This window comes from Rhamphochromis sp. 'chilingali' (assembly GCF_963969265.1).
Source record: "Rhamphochromis sp. 'chilingali' genome assembly, chromosome: 3".
NCBI classification, from domain to species: Eukaryota; Metazoa; Chordata; class Actinopteri; order Cichliformes; family Cichlidae; genus Rhamphochromis; species Rhamphochromis sp. 'chilingali'.
In genome coordinates, this window is record NC_137931.1 from 8,511,266 (window position 1) to 8,530,327 (window position 19,062).

General features: G+C 42.0%; 1 protein-coding gene across 2 annotated transcripts in view; it reads right to left on the minus strand.

The window, feature by feature from the left end:
• LOC308393891 (interleukin-1 receptor accessory protein-like 1-B) overlaps positions 1-19,062 on the minus strand; it is a 352,568-nt gene that overhangs the window by 172,613 nt on the left and 160,893 nt on the right. The gene's annotated exons all lie outside the window — the stretch shown is intronic.

Consider the following 19,062-nt stretch of genomic DNA (forward strand, 5'->3'; position numbering starts at 1 on the left):
AAAAAGAGCTAGAAAATTCACCACACTGGGAAGGGTGAAGACAACTGGGTCGCCCGGCCCTGGCCACGAGGTGTCCCTTATTTATTTTTCAGGGAGTTGGCAACCCTAGTTTGGACTGAAGAATTATAGTATTCTTCTATCCATTGTCTTCTGCTTATCCTTATCAGGGTTCAAGAGGGGTTGGAACCTATCGCAGCTACCATAGGGCGAAGGGCAGGGACAGGTCAACAGTATGACGCAGGGCTAACTCAGCGAGATAGATGACCATTTGCCCTCACATTAGTTACCAATTTAAAATCATAAAATAACCTAACCTCACTAATTGCATGTCTTTGGACTGTGGGAGGAAGCATAGAAAAGCTTTTTGCCTGCAGTTCTCGTGCCTCTGCAAGCTACTCTGCAAGCCACTTACCCTCTAGCTCCTCCTTTTAATGCTGCGTGTGTCTTGATCATTGCCAGGTTCTCTCTAATGGTTCTCTCTGATGCCTTGGCTGTTCTCGCTCGGGTGTTGTTGCTGGTCTCCCCATGTGACATGTACTTGGAAGGGCAGTGGGATGTCCCGGAGCCTGACTGAAGTGTTTTTAAGATCAGTCCACTGACACGTGCATATATTTCCTCATATTAGAGTAACAGTTACTCATTGTGACATCGATGGCCACTGCATTTGACCTTTTTGACCCATTTGTCAAAACAAGCCATCACACTTAGGCAGATTTGTGGAAACAAATTAAAAAAGGCTGCATGATGGTTAAAATACAAATGAAGAATTGCATGTTTGTGGCATATAACAGCAGAATATTGTGCAGACAGAGAGAATTCTATTTCTTCACTTCCCTACCCAAGGGATAGCCTCTGAGGGAATTCAAGAGAGGAGTGTATGTAGGGAATTATGAAACAACTTCTTCAGGCCAATTAGTACATAATAATTCTTATTCATTATGAGGACAAAAGGAAAATCTGTGTTTTGCTCGTAATAACATCACAATAATGGGAGCCTTTCTTGTTATTTTGACACATTTTTCTGATTAGAAGAAGAAGAAATGAAAATCTTTTCTATGCAAGTTTTTTTTTGTCATGTTAAATACCTCAAGAGAATTTCTCACATTCTTTTTGTATTATTTCTACTGCCTCTTTGTTTTTGTTTTTTTAATATGCAGTTGTGTTGAATTAATGTAGCTGTTTACATTTTCTCATTAACAAGAGCTCGTCTGTTGTTAGGAAATCTTGGCGCTTGCTGTGTGTATAATCAAATCCAGAAGCTACATCAAGAACGAGTCACAGAAATGTATAATGTATGTTAGCAGGACAAATCCGTCAGCGGTTGTTGCGGTTTTAGATTTTTTGTGAAGAATGGATGATTCAAGCATCAAAAAGACACAAAACTCAATGGATGAATCACTCGTGTGTCTACACACAGAACAGACTTAGCAAAGAACTAGTAGCCTGCTGCTAAAACATAGAAGTTGTTCACATTTCTTTCGTGGAATCCATGAAAAAACCCAAACATAACAGATTTTGACAGGCATAAAATAGTATTTTTGCACCAAGATGGTGATTCCCAAAGATGTAAAATTGGACATCTTTTCACCTTTTTTAAAGTGCATCTTTAAAAAAAGTGGCAGTTGATGAACACTATTTTAAAGTCATAGCCTAAAAAAATGGGAAAAGATACCAGACACAGAACCTAGGGAAAACAACTGGCCCTTTAGCCGATCCACTGAAGTCTCATCAAAAATGGTCGGAGTTGCAGAGTGGCTTTGAAGACGCCATTCTTAAGGGGGGGAAACAGGGAGAAAAGGGTGAGGTATGCCAAATTACATAAAAGCAGGTCTGAAAATCAGAGTCATATGGAAAGATGAAACCTAATTAGAATGATAGTGAAAGAAGGGTTGAAAAACAGGGTAGAGGTTGTGTTATGTTTTGCAGATACATTTCAGCCAGTAGTGTTGGAGCTCTTGTCAAAATTGATGGATTTCGAAAGCAGAAAAGTGTAATCAGATTTTTATCCACTATGCAAAACCATCTGAAAAGCTCCTGATTCAGCATGACAGTGATCCCAAACACACTGGCAATACAACACACATAAGAACACGATCATTCGTGGATCAGCCTCACCAGAGTCCGGACCTCAACATTCTTGAAGCAGTGCGCGATCATCCTGACAGAGAACAGAAGAAAAGGCAGAAACATCCAAAGAAGAGCTTTGAATGTCCTTCAAGAAGCCTGGAGAACTATTCCTGAAGACTACTTAAAGACAAGACAAGAAAGCGAGAACAGGTACGGTACGTCCATGTAGGTTTGCAGATATTTCAATAAATCATTGCCCCCGTTTCCCATTTTCCTAGTAGAATATAATGAAATATACATTTAAAGAAATGAAGGGTGTTTTAAGACTTAGAGCTTTTAAAAAAAGGTTGTTTTTTTTTCAGCAGATCCACTGTTGATACAAAAACTATGGACTGGGACACCTTTAACCATGCAAATGACTGCTTTTCAAAGAAACCCCAACAACAAAAGAAACAAACTTTCTTCCTTTTTTTGTTGTGCTCTTGTTGACATGATGTTTGCTTGATATAAGGCAGGAATAAAAAGCTGTCAGTTGCCATCATGTCCACTGTGGGTCACTGTAATTGTGCAAAATGGTGGCGCTCCACTCAATGACACCACGAATACACAAACACAAGAAGGCAGACAAATCAAAGCTCTTTCCAAAGCTGCAGAGGAGGGCTCTTAGCAGTGATCACAGGTCTGTCACTGTATGTATGCTAAGAGATAGTTCATTGAAATTACAATCTAATTTAGACATGGTCCAGGTCTGTCACACAGAGAGCTGAGATGTATTCAATCTAGCTCTATAAGCCCACAACTTCATGTGAGCTGAATACGAATTAAGCCTATTTGAAGTATATGAGTGACTCCTAGTTGAATATATGGGGGAGGCTTCTTGCCACCTCTCTCACACCCACTCCTCCTCTCTCATGCTCTCTTTCATATCTCTGCATGTGGCGAACACATTTCGCCCACATACGCAGCTGACCAGCCACCTCTACCCCCCACCCGCCCTGTCGTGGACCTAAGCAGCTCACCCACAGAAATTCCACATCAAAGTTAATTTCCGGACTTGTTCAGATGATCAAGCAGTATGCGAGCGAGGTCTTGGCTCTGCTGACCCGTGTGATGAGGCTTACTGCTGTGCACTGTGGACAGTAACACCGGCACAGGCAATCAGCACGGTGGGGCGTGCGTGCGCGCGAGTGTGCATATGTATATCGTGTTTGCTGCTTGCTCTCAAAATCCGACTTGACACCTTCCTCCCCGTTAACCGCGACGGCCCCGCTCCTTCGGGCCAAAGCGCCAAAGATCGTTTTGCAACACCGCAATCAATACTTCGGCCAAAGACTCCGTCCAACCCACACATGTGGTAATGATCACTCGCGGTGGGTGGCGATGGCAGGCTCGGCCCCGGCGCTGGATTTTAATTGGCTGCTCTAGCCGTCAAGGAGTGCGGGGACCTTTTGATTCGGCCAGACTGTCACGCAGCGAGCCTTAATTGGCCTGCGGACAAAACATGAGGAAAACACATTACTTGAAGTGCTCATGCATGAGCCATCATAATTTATTACAGAGACATTGCAATCTGAAATGCCATTAAACTCAAAATGCCATTAAACTTTAAAATAAATTAGAAACTGATTGTGTTACGAGGCTCTTAAGCGCTCATTTCTGAGGCCTGCGTGTCTTTTGCTTCTAGTATAAAAGATTTCGCTTACTATGAAAGGCGTGCAGGGGGGAGGAAGAAAAATAGCGGGATGGCGGCAGAAGTCTGCACAAGTTTGGCCATAGCGAGGAATGGCCGAGTCTCCTCTAATAACACAAACTCACATGTCAGCAAGTCGCACACAACCTCCGCCAAGAGTTACCTGAATGCAATGCGCTGACAGGAAATGACCTCACTGAAGAAGTGCCAGCAGGCTGGAGAGTTAGTCTTTATTATTTCTATTATACTTCAAGTCTAGATGTGGGGGAAGGAAACAAAAAAAGTGGAAAAGAAAAAAAAAGAAAATATGGAAAAGTTCTTCCTGTCACAGCTCTCATACTGCAGCCATTACCTGTGTGAGGCCAATAAACTACAGATTTCATCTTGGCTGAAAATTTCCTTCCTCTCTGCGTGACAGGTTACTACTGGGATAAATGGCTTGTGTGCGCTATATACTGTTGTGCCTTCGAACTGACACCTGAATGTACAGCAGGTGTCACAAATCAAACCTTTAATTAGATCTTATATGTTAGAGGTGGTTAACCTAGAGCCGTCACCCACCCGCTTACCCGTGATTTTCCTCTCAATCTCTCGCGGAAAAACCCGGAGTCTCGCTGTCTCTCTGTCTCGAGAACTATTGTGCAGTCTCATAAATAAATAAAATGACTTGCAATGCTGCAAATATGCCCCAAGTCACTGTCACCCCCCAACCCAACCACACTCAGCCCTCCCCCTCCTTTTAAACTTCAACATAAGCCTGCTTTAGTGCCATTAAAATAACTTGTCATGACAGTGTAGCCTGGGAGCAGTGCAATCAATTTCCATTACATCAAGGCCCAACTGGGCATCGCCACTGAACTAAGCGCTGGTAAGCAATCTCCCTGACTGAGGGTGGTTTGTGCAGCAGTGTCGGCATGTGTGTGCAAGTGCAGCATTAAGAGCGTGTCTCGCTGCGTGAAAGAGCGAGGATGGGGCGGTAGCAACGTGAGAGTATTTAGTTGACTCCACCGACTCATTTTCTTTGCAGGAGTTCCTTCTCTCACCGGCAGAGGGACCAGGAGGGGGGAGAAGAAAAAAAATCAGTATTCACAGAAACTGTTACATCTTCTAAAAATATTTTGGTCATGCTCCAAGTAAGTAACAAGTCTAATTTTCCATCATAACATCATGTGAAATTATCAGCAGCTGAACAATCGGGTCTCATCTCAGCGTGGTGAGTCTCCCTGAGGTGATTTAGAATGCACCTTTTGTAAAAGACCAATCTGCAACTAATTAACATCGGAGTAATTTATGCCCCAAAATTGATTTTTTGCTCAGTATAAATTATGCAAGAGTGCCATCCGCTGTCCCTTTCCACCTTCTTATCTCTCTGGTTGGAGTTGGTGGATTGACACGTTGCTGAAGTGTCCTTGATGGGTCGTTTCTGCAGACTGTCAGTGATGGCGGAGGCAGCAAAAGAGGGAGAGAAGATCTTCGAGAGTTATGTACTCGCGCAGGGCCCGTAAATCTAAAGTCACTCAAAATCAACCCTACACCAGCGCTCATAAAACCCGAGACCTCCCCGCGAGTTTCACCAGTTAAGCGAGGCGGATGCGTCTAAGGGTTCTCGAGGAAGGAACTTTTAGTTCCCTGCATCTCCCGCTCTGATCTCTTGCTCCATGCCACTGCGGTGCCGAATCACATTAACACTCGTTTAGCGCTGATTTTCACATCTCAAAAGCTAAAGCACTAAGTGAGCGCTAATTAGCTGAGTGAAGGCATTAATTATGTAACACATCATCTTAATTAGCAATCCCAGATGTATGGTGTGTCAGAGGAGCATTTGTAAGCACAGTTAGCTAATTGATAGATATTGACAAGATGTATGACAGAAGATCGCTGAAAAAGGTGAAGGTCGGTTTGGAGGGGATCCTAAGTCAACGGGTACATTTACTGCACACCCTCATGTGTCATTTGTTTAAATATTTGCATAGAAATGTTTATTTGTGACGCAAAGATGGATTGAAATGAAAACATAGGTGTAGTGGAGAGCAGGTTGGAACAGCTGGATAATATTTATTATTTTAAACTTACTTGTTCAGTCAAGGTTCATGTAAAGCATCATCATGCCTGTCAAAAGATGAAGAATATGTCAAATCGCTTCCCACCATTAGTAATTAGGGGCTATAAGCTCTTGATCCCCCTTTTATGCAGGGGGATTATTGTTCTATCTTCCTTCTTAAAAAGAACCCAATCAGTGTTCTGCAGTAGCAGCACAGGCACAGATCACCTGACCTTTTATGCATTCTTTCGCCATCTGTTCAAATCAGCATCGCATCTGTTGCTCGGGTTCACCTGCTCCGCTTGGGCCTCGTCTCTCGGGCAACAAACTTTCAGCAAACATTCGCTCAAATCAGCTCTGGGTTCAGATTTCAATATAGAGGCTGATTTAATCACACGTTAACAAAGAGCAGCACGAGTGAGCCAAGAAGACAAACAATAATTTCTGAACAGGTGCACCTGCCATTTAAATTGCCATTTAGGCTGCCCAGCAGCACCAAGTGAAGAAGAGTTGGAGGAGAGTGGAATATAAATAGCTAAGACTGCTCAGCCAGTCAGATGACTGTCTTACTCCCTTTTTAAATCTGCACTAACTGTTTACGATGGGGTAAAAATTAACAGCTAACTATGTGCTAAAGTAACAAAAGCAGCAGCAGATGAAAATGTCTTCATAAATGGATGTAACATCAAAGGTGCCCCAGTGGTTTTGCTGACATTTATAAACCAGAAGAATCCAACATAGTGCTAATTCTGCCTATCTGCCAATGGCTAAAGTGGTGCTCATGGTACCACATTTGTCTTTGTTTGCCTACACAGAGTGAAGGATTTTGGCTTATGTGTAAACCCAGGGATGGTGCTACGCATAGGTAGAACAGTGGTGTTGACCACAGAGGAAGAAACAGTGGAAGATGACATTTCACCAGCCTCCACTGTAGAGTAGTTCTTTGCACTGCTTCTCCTTGGCAGCAGCTAAGCTACCGAGACAACAACAAAACAAACACAAAGAATAGCTAAAGCCTGACTGGATTATCGGGGAGGAAAATATTATCAGTCAATATCTGCTGATCCACAAGTATAAACATTTATAATACTTTATAATGCTTATACTGCTATGTAACTTATGAAAAAAACAACAGAAATATTTTATTTCAAAAAACGTCACAAAACATCAGTATTGGTCCTACTGTATATCGTTCAGGTTTGCAACTTTATGCTGTAGAGAATCACAAACTAGCCAACACACTCAATCCCTAATGTTTGCTCACTTGCAATCTCATGCAGTCGATTGTGTGTCTGAAAATGTCAGATTTTTAAATCACCAAATATCTGCATTGGTATCCTTTTTAAAAATCCTACATCAGTTGGGCTCCAAGAATAGCCCAACTGGATACGTTGTTCTGCATGCCATTAAAGCAGCCCCACGGTGACAGCATACAGCTACAACATGAGGAAGTCAGCAGAGCTCTGTGCAAGCTCTGCCTAGAAACAATGCCGGTCCCTGAAGCCGTTACCTTTCTATGCCTTCAATCACATTCACAGGGTATATAGTTTGAGCTGCTGCTGCATCTGCAAGCAACTCTGCAACCCATTTCCACTGAGGCTACTCTTTTTCATGGTTTGTCTGGCTTCCTGAACGCGAGTTGTCAGTGATGCCTGCTGTGTTTTATACGAGGGGTTCTTGCTACTGTTATCCCTGCCTCAAGCTTTCTACGCATGCAGCTAGAACTGCACAAGGAAAATGGAACCTGTGTGTATGGCTAACAAGGTTTATTCAACATAATGGCAACACTTGATTAATCTTAAGAAATGATAACACGACCTATAACAACAGTGGAAAGAAACGACACTCTCAGATCAAATCTGTTTTTGTCAACAATCCAAAACTCCTTTCTATGAATATACTGCATTTAGTCATGCGTGGTAGTACTATGCGCTGTACGTCACCAAGATATTTAGAAGAAAAATGTATTAAAAACTTCAGTCCACCCTCGGTAACCCTGTGTCTATTGATAAAATGCCAAGAGAGATAGTCTTTTGTTTGCTTAAAACAGAGCTCATGCCCAGAAAGTGCCACCTCAACAAACAAGGGGACACTGATCAAAGTCATCTCACCTTGTGGAAAGCTTGCCAAGTCAAACTAATTCCTGGAGCTCTCCCTCGCCAGTTTGTTCACGGGGCTCAGATCTGCCAGGACGAGCCAAAAACCACAGGCTTCCAGAAAACACGTTGCCAATTACCTGTCAGTGTTTCATAGAATCAAACAATGCAAACAGCAGATCACCTAAGGATATACAGGAATACAAATGCAGCAAGACAGATTTCCCCAAGCTCTGTATCTATGAATGTTTTATCTCTGGGATTCAAAGGATAAAACCACTTTTGCCTGCAAATCCTAAAAGCGACAGGCAGCTACACACTTGCAGTATTTCAGTTAAATTAAAGCCTGTACTCATATACAGTAACCAAGTAACCACTCCACTCTGAGAATGCTCATGAAGCGTGCTCTGCACATGCTTCACGCTCTGATATTTTCTCTCCTGTTTCGCCCACATCCTCCCTTGCTGTAAGCTCTGCAATCACATCTCCTGTGTGCTGCTCCTTTGGTGGCACCAGCAGGTGGAAACCCACCGGGATGCTGAGTGCGCACTACAGTATACACACACACACTGCTGGACTGATCAGAACGCAGGGGTGAGTTGACTTGCTGGGTTGAGTACTGATGGCAGGGGAACGCATAACAAACTGCCTGCCAAACCACAGGGGGATGGGGCATTGCTCAAAACAAGGGAGCTACGGCAAACAGCTGGGCACAGCGGAGAGTCACAGCACCGAGTGGGGGAGGTGTTGCATGTTGTAAATGCACAGGATAGAGCACGAGTACAAAAGAAATAGTTTCCTTTTTAAAGGGACATTTCCAAACCAAATACATGTTCTTCCCATGGCCTGTAGTGCTATGTATCCATCTATGCTGTTTTGATGTTGATTATCCATTTAGTTTTTCTTGTCACTAGCATGTGACGAAATCTGAGCATCTTTACATCCTTTTGTACCAACACAGGCTGGAATTCATCTAGATGGCAATTCAAGACCGTCCTTTTTGGACATCCATCTGTTTTCTTCCACTTATCAAATTCAGGGTCACGGTAGGGCCGGGGCCCATCTCAGCTGTCATAAGGCGAGAGACGGCACAGGGCCCAGAAAAAGAGACACCTACGGAAAACTTCAAATTATGAATAATGTTTGCTTGGCAGAAGGAAACAAACCCAGGAACTTCGAGACGCCCGTCCTAACCACTGCACCATTGTGTTGCCTATGAAGTGGCAAAATCATTAATTTACAGATTCTTCTTAACAATAAAGGCCAAATTCAATGTACCACATAGAAATATCTTGTATTGACAATGAACAATACTAAAGTTCTTTAATAACTTTTAATAAAAAATATAAATAAAAAAGGGGAATTTGCCAGGATTGCTTTCTACCCCATGCGCTCCCCTATTTAGATATTCTGTAATGTAAGCTAAGGCCCATGGTGCATGGTGCAAGCTAACCCATGTGCATGGTGATATAGTGAGTGGAACAGTGACAAAAAGAAAAACATTAACATCGAGGTCTGCAAAATCCCATGCAATCACCAGGCAACCATTGTGACATTCAGTGCAACTGCATGAAGTGACTACACGGTCACGTGGTGAGTGGCAACCTGCCTCCAAACAATAGCAGTCTGACTCAAGCTGACTGCAAATAATTTCTGTGAAATGCATAAACGTAGACTTCCAACAAATCTGTTTGCGTTGGTCCGTAATCAATCCGAGTCCGTCTGCACTGATGAGCGCAACTCAACTTTGACACGTCAGCTGGTTGCACAGGATGGTTGAAAAACAGTATATCTGACTCCAGAATGAACTGCCCCTTTAAAAATCAACTTCCTTTAATAGGAACATGACTCAGTGGGGCTACAAGCATTGTACTGAATAGCAATGAAACAAAGTCAGTTAATCAATCTGGCAATTACCAGGAGAATAAAAGACAACCATTATCATAACTGCTACATCATAAGTCATTTGTCAAGCCAAAGATACTAAATGATGACGCTCTCATTCAAGCCTCTCAAATGATGTTTTTCTATAGTGGGCCTGCAAGCTCCCTCAGAGAGGACAAAAGCAAACTGAGAAAACAAGCGCAGGAGATGCAACAAAACACCGTTGACGTGGATTACGGATACGTTACACTCTATAATATTGCATCATATTATATTTTTGACTGCACCTGCTGTTGCTAATTAATCTCAACCTTACTCTGCCTTTACCTGCTGCCAATACTGCTGGTTAGACAAAACGAAATAAATCACTCGTCTGTTTACTAACAATCGCAAAAAAGAAAGATATATAGGCCAGTCCATAATAAAATAATCAGTCGCTAAGTATGTTGTTATTATGTGATTATGTTGTAAAAATGATGTTGCATGTGAATTGAGCAAAAAGGCAAAAGTTAATGAACCGCCATGGGAAAGGCAACATTTCACTGATCGCCCTCAAAGCAATTTTGTTAAAGATTTCTCCAGCTGACATGCCTTCTGCAAATTAGAGCTGCACGAGAAAGAAAGAGGAAGATGAAGGGAAAAAAAGTATCTCATCAACCTAAATCACAAATAAGGAGTGCAACAGCGAAGATAGCTCACTCTGTGTCACAAATGAGACCCAATTATGTCATGAGCCCAAATTAAATTTTGACATGTGGTATGGTCAGCGGAGGGGCACAGCCAGTAATGAATTGAAGCCAAGCAAAATCTAAAACTTCCTTGTTAATAGTGATGAAGAGGAGTGAGCGTGGAAACAATTTGTTCCTAACCTCCAGCCTTTCCAGTCATTAAGGAATTAAAATGTTGATCGCGAGACTTGGAGGTAATGAATCTGAACATTTTCAAAGGCAACATTTGGTGCCATTTAGGCTCAGTGACGAGCAAAATTTGCCCACAGCATGTCTCGCCAAGGCTTTCGCCATCTCTTACACTGCTTGTTCCAAATGTTCTTACAAGGTAAAAGTCCTTTTTTATTTATATGCCTGACTTCTATGTGTGAGAGGAGGTCAAAATCCAGAGATAGAGACTTTAATGGAAGACTTTAATCCACTATTTAGTCCATAAAACATCACATTTAATGGTTAAAACTGATGATATTTCCATGTTCAAGTTTTAGATTTTCCTCCAAAGCTGCACTGATGTAAGTCAGGATTTTGTTTACTGTAGAACCGTAAGATAGACCTCGGGGGGCAAAACGTCACGCTGATTTCTGAATGGCGTTATCGTTACCTGTGTCCTTTTGCAACGTGACGCTCAATTTGGTGCCGCAGTTGACTGCACAATTTAGTGGGTGTCAGTTGAAGAAGAAGATAAAGAAAACTGAAAAAAGCCACTGTCAAAAAAAACAACCCCCCCCCCCCCCCCCCCCAGACTTTTCCATTACAGGCAGCAAAGAAAAGCCTCTGGTTCTGCCTTTCGCCTCTGATTGATATTTCAGGTTTGACCGGGGGTATGAGATTATGGCAGCAGTGGGACGTGACAAATAGTGGGACAATAGCTGGGGCAGAAAATGAAGGTGATAAAATATATATATATATATATATATATATATATATATATATATATATATATATATATGGTGGTGTAAATCATATAATGCTAAACCAATAATAACACAAAAAAGCCTGCCATCTCAGATTCGGTGCTCTGTTCAGAGTTACCCTGCTGTTTGGATACATCTTGGATACATCTTTGCGGAGCCTTCTCAGAAATACAAGCATCCTGAAATTTTTTCGTAACGTCATAAATGTGCATGCGACCCTCCCCTCCCATTCAGATTCTCTGGAGATCCTCTTTTAGTAGTTGGGTTAGGAAAATAACCAGTGGGGCCCATGAAAAAAAGATTTCAATTGATAAAAATGACATCCATCATGTTTTAAGAGCTCTTCTCTCCACCTGAAGTGCGTTTCATAACTGTATATGGCTCCCTTCCTGCTCCCAGAGAATCTGCCTGGAGACAACATTAACCACCTATCCCAACATTTTCCCCATTTCCATCTAGGTCGCCCATGTGTCCCTGTATTAATAATTATTTAAATATATGGAACCTTAATGAAACAAGCAAGAATCTTTGTGATTTAATAAACAACCCTTTAACGTCATCTTACAGCCCTGTTTTCTGCCTTCTTTTACCCAGACCTGAAAAAATATGTTTCAAATCAAAATTTAGCTTTTCTGTCTTGCTAATTACTGTTCTGTATCGTTCGAGACTGTGTCTTTATTACTTTAGAGTTATAAAACTCATTTGTAATGTCTGCATTTCACTAACAATGAACAAAACAAGCCAAAGATGACCTCATTTTACTGCTGTGCTTACAGGGCGCTTACAGCTGGGTGACCTGCTGTCAGCTAGCAGTATGGCCAGTAAGAATGAAAGGGTTATTTTTGTGAAAATTACTGAGAACAGTTTCACCACCCACCCTTAATTGGGTCTGCTCGTTCCATACATTTGAAATATTATTAGCACTTTAAAATGGCTGTAATCGGTCCCATACTGTTATTTCTCCCATACAGTCATCGGACACTTTGTTAGGAACATTGCGATTGTTATCATGCCAGAAGCAGCCATCAGAACACGGTACATTGTCGTTGTAAAGAGATGGACATGGCCATCGACAATACTGGGGTAAGCTGTGACATTTAAACAAAGCTCGGTTGGTACTAAGAGGCCCAGAGTGTGCCAAGAAAATATCCCTCACTCTGTTTCACCAACACCAGCAGCAGCCTGAGCTATTATTACAAGGCAGGATGAATCCATGCTTTTGTGCTGTTTACACCAAATTCTGACCTTACTGTACCTTCTGAATGGCACAGCAGAAATTGAGACTCATCAGACCGGGCAACATTTCTTCTAATCGCCTATTGTCTAATTCTGGTGGAACTCATAGCCTCCTGTTCCTGGCTGACAGTAGTGCCACCTGTTGTGGTCTTCTGCTGCTCGTCCACCTCAAGGTTTCATGTGTTGCGTGTTCAGAGGTGCTTTTCTGCATATCTCGGTTGCAACAAGTGGTTATTTGAATTTCGGTTGCCTTCCTATCAGCTCAAAGCAATCTGGCCATTGTCGTTGTGACTTCTGGCGTCACCGAGAGAACTCACTGGATATTTTCTCTTTTTCAGACCGTTCTCTGTAAACCCTAGAGATCGCTGTTTCTGAAATAACTGACACCAACAACCACGCCATCATCTTGATCATGTCTACTTGTTACTGTAATTGATTGTCATTCAGGCCACCTGAATGGAAGTAATAAGCAGTGTGCTGTGTACATGTTATATTAGAAACAGATCCCATGGTTGGAGTCAGATGGAGCCATTACTTTCTTTACCTTCACTTAAGGTTAAGCATCAAAGACACTTGGTTTGGTTTAGGGAAAAAAAGGTCATGGTTAGGATTTCAAAATGCATCCTTTTACCTTGTAAAGAATATGTTATAGCTAGATTAACATATTTATCACCAAGATGCTAAATACACGTCTTCCCACAACCAATAGAAGTTTCCAGATAAATAAAAACTATTTATCATTGATTCCAAAAAATAATGAAAGGCTACTGAACCACCTAGAAGGTGGAGGAAAAGGATAATTGGCAATGTGAATGACTAACAAAAACTAATAATGGTCATTCAAGGGGCAGGTAACATCCAGATTGTGCACCCATTCGCCAGGCTATATTAACTTTGCACCGAAGCACCCAAGGAAAAGCCAGAAGTTAGGAAAAGGATACATTTTTAGCCCATTTCCACAGCAACCAGATGTTTGAGTGACAATCTTAATTAATCCGCCGCATCCCTACTGTGAAGTGATGTGTGCCGAGAACAGCACACACCGCTTCAGAGCGGCGTTAGGGTGTGAAGATCATTATTTTCTTGCCAAGGACATGACATAAAACAGGTCAAAAACCTATAATGAACTAAGTCCTGAGATTCACCATCTGTTTCTATTATTACTATTTTTTAAACAGGTCTAAAAACTTAAATTTGACTATGCAAGCACAAAAAAACATGACACACTTTAATTTTGTAACTCAGCATAATGGTGCAATACAATAAATAACTGACTCTTTAGGCTTCAAAGAGTGTTAACGCACCATCGACCACAGCGGGAGACAATGAATTCATTTCACAGAAGACTCACAAAACAGGGACAAGCTTCATTTGTATTCATAAGTATGTTCTTTAATAAAATGACAAAATATAAAAAGGTAATGACATAAGAAAGGTACAACAATTAATAAACCTCATCAAGCACCTGCTGATTACATGGTGTATCCAATTCACCAGAACAAAAGGATTACTTTCTAAATCCACTCAGCTCTGTCTTTTCTTCACTGGCACTTTGACTAAATTAATTATCTTCCATCAATAAAAGGACATATTATATTTCAGCCTTCTTCATATGTTAATGAGTCAACTAAGGGATGGGAGAGATTTGGGTAATAGCCATCAAATGGCACGGTTAGGACAAATGCTCTACTTGGTAGAACAGAAAAGAGGTAGGCGTGTCATACTGGGCTGAGGAGGTAAATAGTTTGAGCGGGTTAGAGGCCGTGTTAACATTTTACTGTCCACAAAATTAGTTTAGACTGTAAATGACTGAATGCTGAGTGGATATATGAAGTTACTGCTGCTGCTGTTCTTGTGCCACAAGCTGTTTATGTTCCTTTCACCGCCACCACCAAAACAAATGCCACATTTAGTTTTACTCAGATAAAATAAAGTCATCTGGCTCCTCCTGAAGAACAATAGACTGACCGAAGTATTAGAAAGTCAATATGTTTCAGCTGTAGCATTCATCATGGTGACAGAATTGCATACATTATAGGTAATGACATCCAAGATGTGCCGGGCAAGAATGCCCGCCAACCCCCCAAAAAAGAAAGAAAGAAAAAAGATTTCCCTAAAGCCACAGATGTTTCAGCTGAACGTTATAGTTGTGTTACTCTGTGACTCCTTTGCTATATTGTCACTATGGTATTTCATCAGTTTGTTTTATCTAGCTTACCAGAATTCAATTCAACTCTATTTGTTTTATATAGCACCAAATAACAACAACAGTTACCTCAAGATGCTTTATATTTTAAGCTAAAGACTCTACAGTAATACAGAGAAAACCCCAATAATCACACAACCACCTATCAGCAAGCGCTTAGTGACAGCAGGGAGGAAAAACTCCCTTTTAACAGGAAGAAACCTCCAGTAGCTCATGGAGGAGTAGCCATCTGCGCTGACCGGTTGGGGGTGAGGGGGGGACAGAACAAAAACAGGAAGGAGGAGGCAGCCTAATGGCCGTTACCAGTTTTTCTTGTTTAGGAGCATCTGGCTCATCATCGCTTCATATCAACATCCTTTTTTTTCACGGTGTGTTTTCTGAATTATTTGCAAAGAAGCGATGTGTTTGGTGTGTACATTTGTTACTTGACAAGAGCATTATAAGAACATTATATATAATATATACATTAGGTGAGTGTGCAGTAGTAGCATGCATGCAGCAAGCAGGTGAATTCTGTACAATAAGTGAATTAAATAAGAATAGACAATCTAACATAGACATTCAACATGTTTCATTCACATATACCGGTATAGGTGCATATAACCTATATGCTTTCTAACTTCTTATGAAAGCACCAGGAGCAATTCAGCAGACTGGAGCAACCAGGGATTGAACTACCAACCCTTGTAAATTACCTGCTCCACCTCCTGAGCCACAGCTTCGCCTACAATAAATTTAAAGTAGAAGAAACCAAGAGCTGCTCACAAAGAATAATGTTTGAATAATCCTGCGTTAATTTGATATAAACTCTTAAACAATATGAACGGTCCTCCGAAACACCCAATTTAATCTGAACTTACCCTTTCCAGGTATGAGGCGTTGTTGAACAACCAAATAGATACTCTTGAAGGACCACTACTACGAGAGACAACTAATCTAAGAGTGCCTTACCTATAGGTGGTTTGTGGAAGCTGCCATTATGACTTGTAACTTTGAGAGTGGCAGCCTCTAGAGTTAAGTGCCTAAACAGCAATACCTTATTGGGCAGGCAGGTTGATGTAAAAGGAAGGGGTTGAGTTAGATGACCTTTTACCGTTTGTCTGAGGTCTAATGCTAATCATGCAGACAGCTGGAGATGTTGTGGTGTAGTTGTTGTATTGCCGTGTGGGTTCTTTGTAGACGGGGGTGCACAAAAACCAGGCATGCATGCATCTGTCTGCTTGGACTCTCACTGTCTAACGATCACAGAGTGGAATGTAGTGGGCTCGTGGACATGGAAAGTATAATCAAGCCTTAATGCATCACAGATGTAACCTTAACTTAAATGCTATATTTAGGATAAAGGGAAATAAACTTTATTATTATAGTCTGATTATTTTTCTGTGCTCAGTGACTGCAAACAAATGGGAAAAACAATTTAATAAAAACCAAAAATTACATATTCGCTGCCTGGAATAACAGTTAGGATTGGGGGGGTTGTGCCATCGCTGAAGATGACTTAGACCTCTGAGGGTTAAAAGAATACAGCCAAACTGCATTTACGGCTGGCTGAGATCTTATCACAGTCCTGCTGTGCCTTTGAATGCATGCAGCTCTGGAATTGTTGGGCAGTTTATCTTGTCCAGATAAGATAAACATTATACAGATAAGATATACACTTGTAGAGAGCACGTTGCTACCGTAAAGTCAATGTTTCACATATGCTCAAGAAAACGACAATAGAACTCTAATCATCTGTTGCAATGTCTTTATGATTTCTGAAAATAAATGTTAAACATGAGGAACTTTAGTAATTCTAAAGTATCTCAGGGAGAAAGCAATAAACAGTCATGATCTCCACCTGAAATTCATGTTCTACAGTTATACTGCGCTTGTGTTAGACCTCATAGTCTACATTTGCAGAAAACAGCCCCAAGCTTATAAATGCATCACAGAGAACACACATGGAAAGGTTTCCATCACTCAAGAGCAGTGGTCTGGCCCAGGAAACAAAATAATGCCTGTACCCCCTCCCATTTCTAGCCAGTCATGTTGCTATGCAATAATATTCAATAGTAAGCAAGGCCCTGAAATAGCGCGACACTACCCAGCAAGAAAGCATTGTTCACTCAAGAGAAATTGGTTTTGAAAGTGCCAGACTGAAAGACTGTTAAAGAAGTGTTGCATCAAAAATTGCTTTAAGCCACAAAGCTACCATAGTGTCAGATCTGTCAATTCAAAATGTTCAGACTTGAAAGACATGTAAAATATGGGGTGAAAGGGATGAGTCGGTGCAAGGAAGAAGGCAGGAACACTTAATGTTGAGAAATATTTTCATGATTGTTTTTCAACCAGCATTTTGGTTATTTACGGGCGCTGCACACAACCAAATACACTTCATCGCAATGCGGTGCAAAAAGAAGAAGAAGAAAAGCGGGTTAACAGCATCAGTCCCAGCTCATTAGCCACACTGACAGTCTATTTTACACACCAAAGTTGCTGCTCTCCTGTATCTCTGTTTCATCACTGTTTCTTTGTTCTGTGCTGTTTAATCTAAGACATCAAACAGTGCACCTTACAAAGAAGTCATAAAACCACAAATTTCATTTAAAAATGAATGTCGCTTCCAATCACCCGGTGAGGGAGCTCATTATGATTTTAGCTGTGCTCATTATAATCAAATGGAGTCTGACCTTTTGTCCCACTGCACTGCTTTGAGAGCGGCTGTAGGCTGTTGATAAAGAGGGGAGTGACAAGGGTTTTAATAGTGAATTGTAATTTTATGTCCAAGGTTGAAGATAATATTATATGAAGGTTCATGTATACTTATTCCAGATTAGAAAAGAAAGTATTTGTCACGGTTCTGGGTCCGTTGGACCCAGTAGTTTGAGTTTTATTATGTTTTAGTTTGCATCAGGGATTGTTTTCTTGTTCTCTTGTAGTGTTGATGATGATGATGTTTATTATTTGAGTTTCATGTTTCTGTGGTGTTTAGGATTTGTTCTTCGGTTGTGTCTGCTTAGTATTTGTCTAGCTCCATGTGCCATTGTCTGTCTGTCTCTCTGTCGAGTTTGTGTCTTAGTGTGATGGTTTCTTGTTCCTGTTTTATTGTGATGGTCTGCGTCTCATGTGAGTGTGTTCAGTTTTACCTTTGTCTCGTCTTGTGATCATTCCCAGCTGTGTCCACCACCTGTGTGTAATTCCCCTGTGATTCTCCGTGTATTTAAGTCATGTCTGCCGTCATTGTAGTTGCTGGTCCGTCTGTGTATTCCACCCTGCGTCATCTGTGTGTTTCCCTGCTGTCAACCGCTAAGTGTTTCTGCTCATGTTCAGGTTCGTGTTCTGTAGTTAGTTTGTTCCTAGTCTAGTTAGTCATAGCTCCCTTTGCCGTTTGTATTTACTTTCATGCTCAATAAACCACCTTCACACCTTCACGACTGCCTGCGTTTGGATCCTCCTTCATTGCCTCCACACGGCTCACCTCACTCGCCGTGACAGTACGGACCAGCCAGATATGGATCCAGCGGCATTCACCCCACCCACGGAGCTTCGGGACCTCATCACGAACTCCGCTTCACAAATAATCAACCTGTGGCTAGAGCATGAGGGAGAAGCATTCCTCCACGTTCTGGAAGCCAGACTGCAACAGCTGCTCACGGATTATCCCTGGCTATTGGACTCACTACACCCACTCGCGCAAGACTTCATCCTTCACGAACTTCACCTACACCCACCAGCCGCTATCGCTTCCCAACCCAGCCGGACGCCGGAGGTTTTGCCCGGCCCGCCGGAGGTTTTGCCCGGGAGGAAGCGACGATCGCGCCGTCGGCGCGTCGCCCCACAGCTGGAGAATAGGACTTCAGAACTGCCGGCTGTGGTGAGTGGAAAAGACGCTCTGTCTGTTTCACCAGTTCATATGTTGAGTCAGCTGCTCAGCCGGTAGCTCGGTTGGCTTCCCAGCAGTCGCTAACTCAGTCAGCCACTCACTCATCACCTCCATCACAGTCACAGTCAGACCCAGTAGACACCATGTTACAGTCCATAGCCCAGTCAATAGCTCAGTTGGCAAGAGAGTCATCAGCCTTATCAGTTCAGCCAGCCACTCCACCACCTGTTACTACTTTGCTACCTGTAGCTCAGTTGCCACCAGTTCAGCAGCCTGTCCACTCATTTACCCAGCCTTTATCCTCACAGCCTCATTACAAGCAGGGAACACACTCC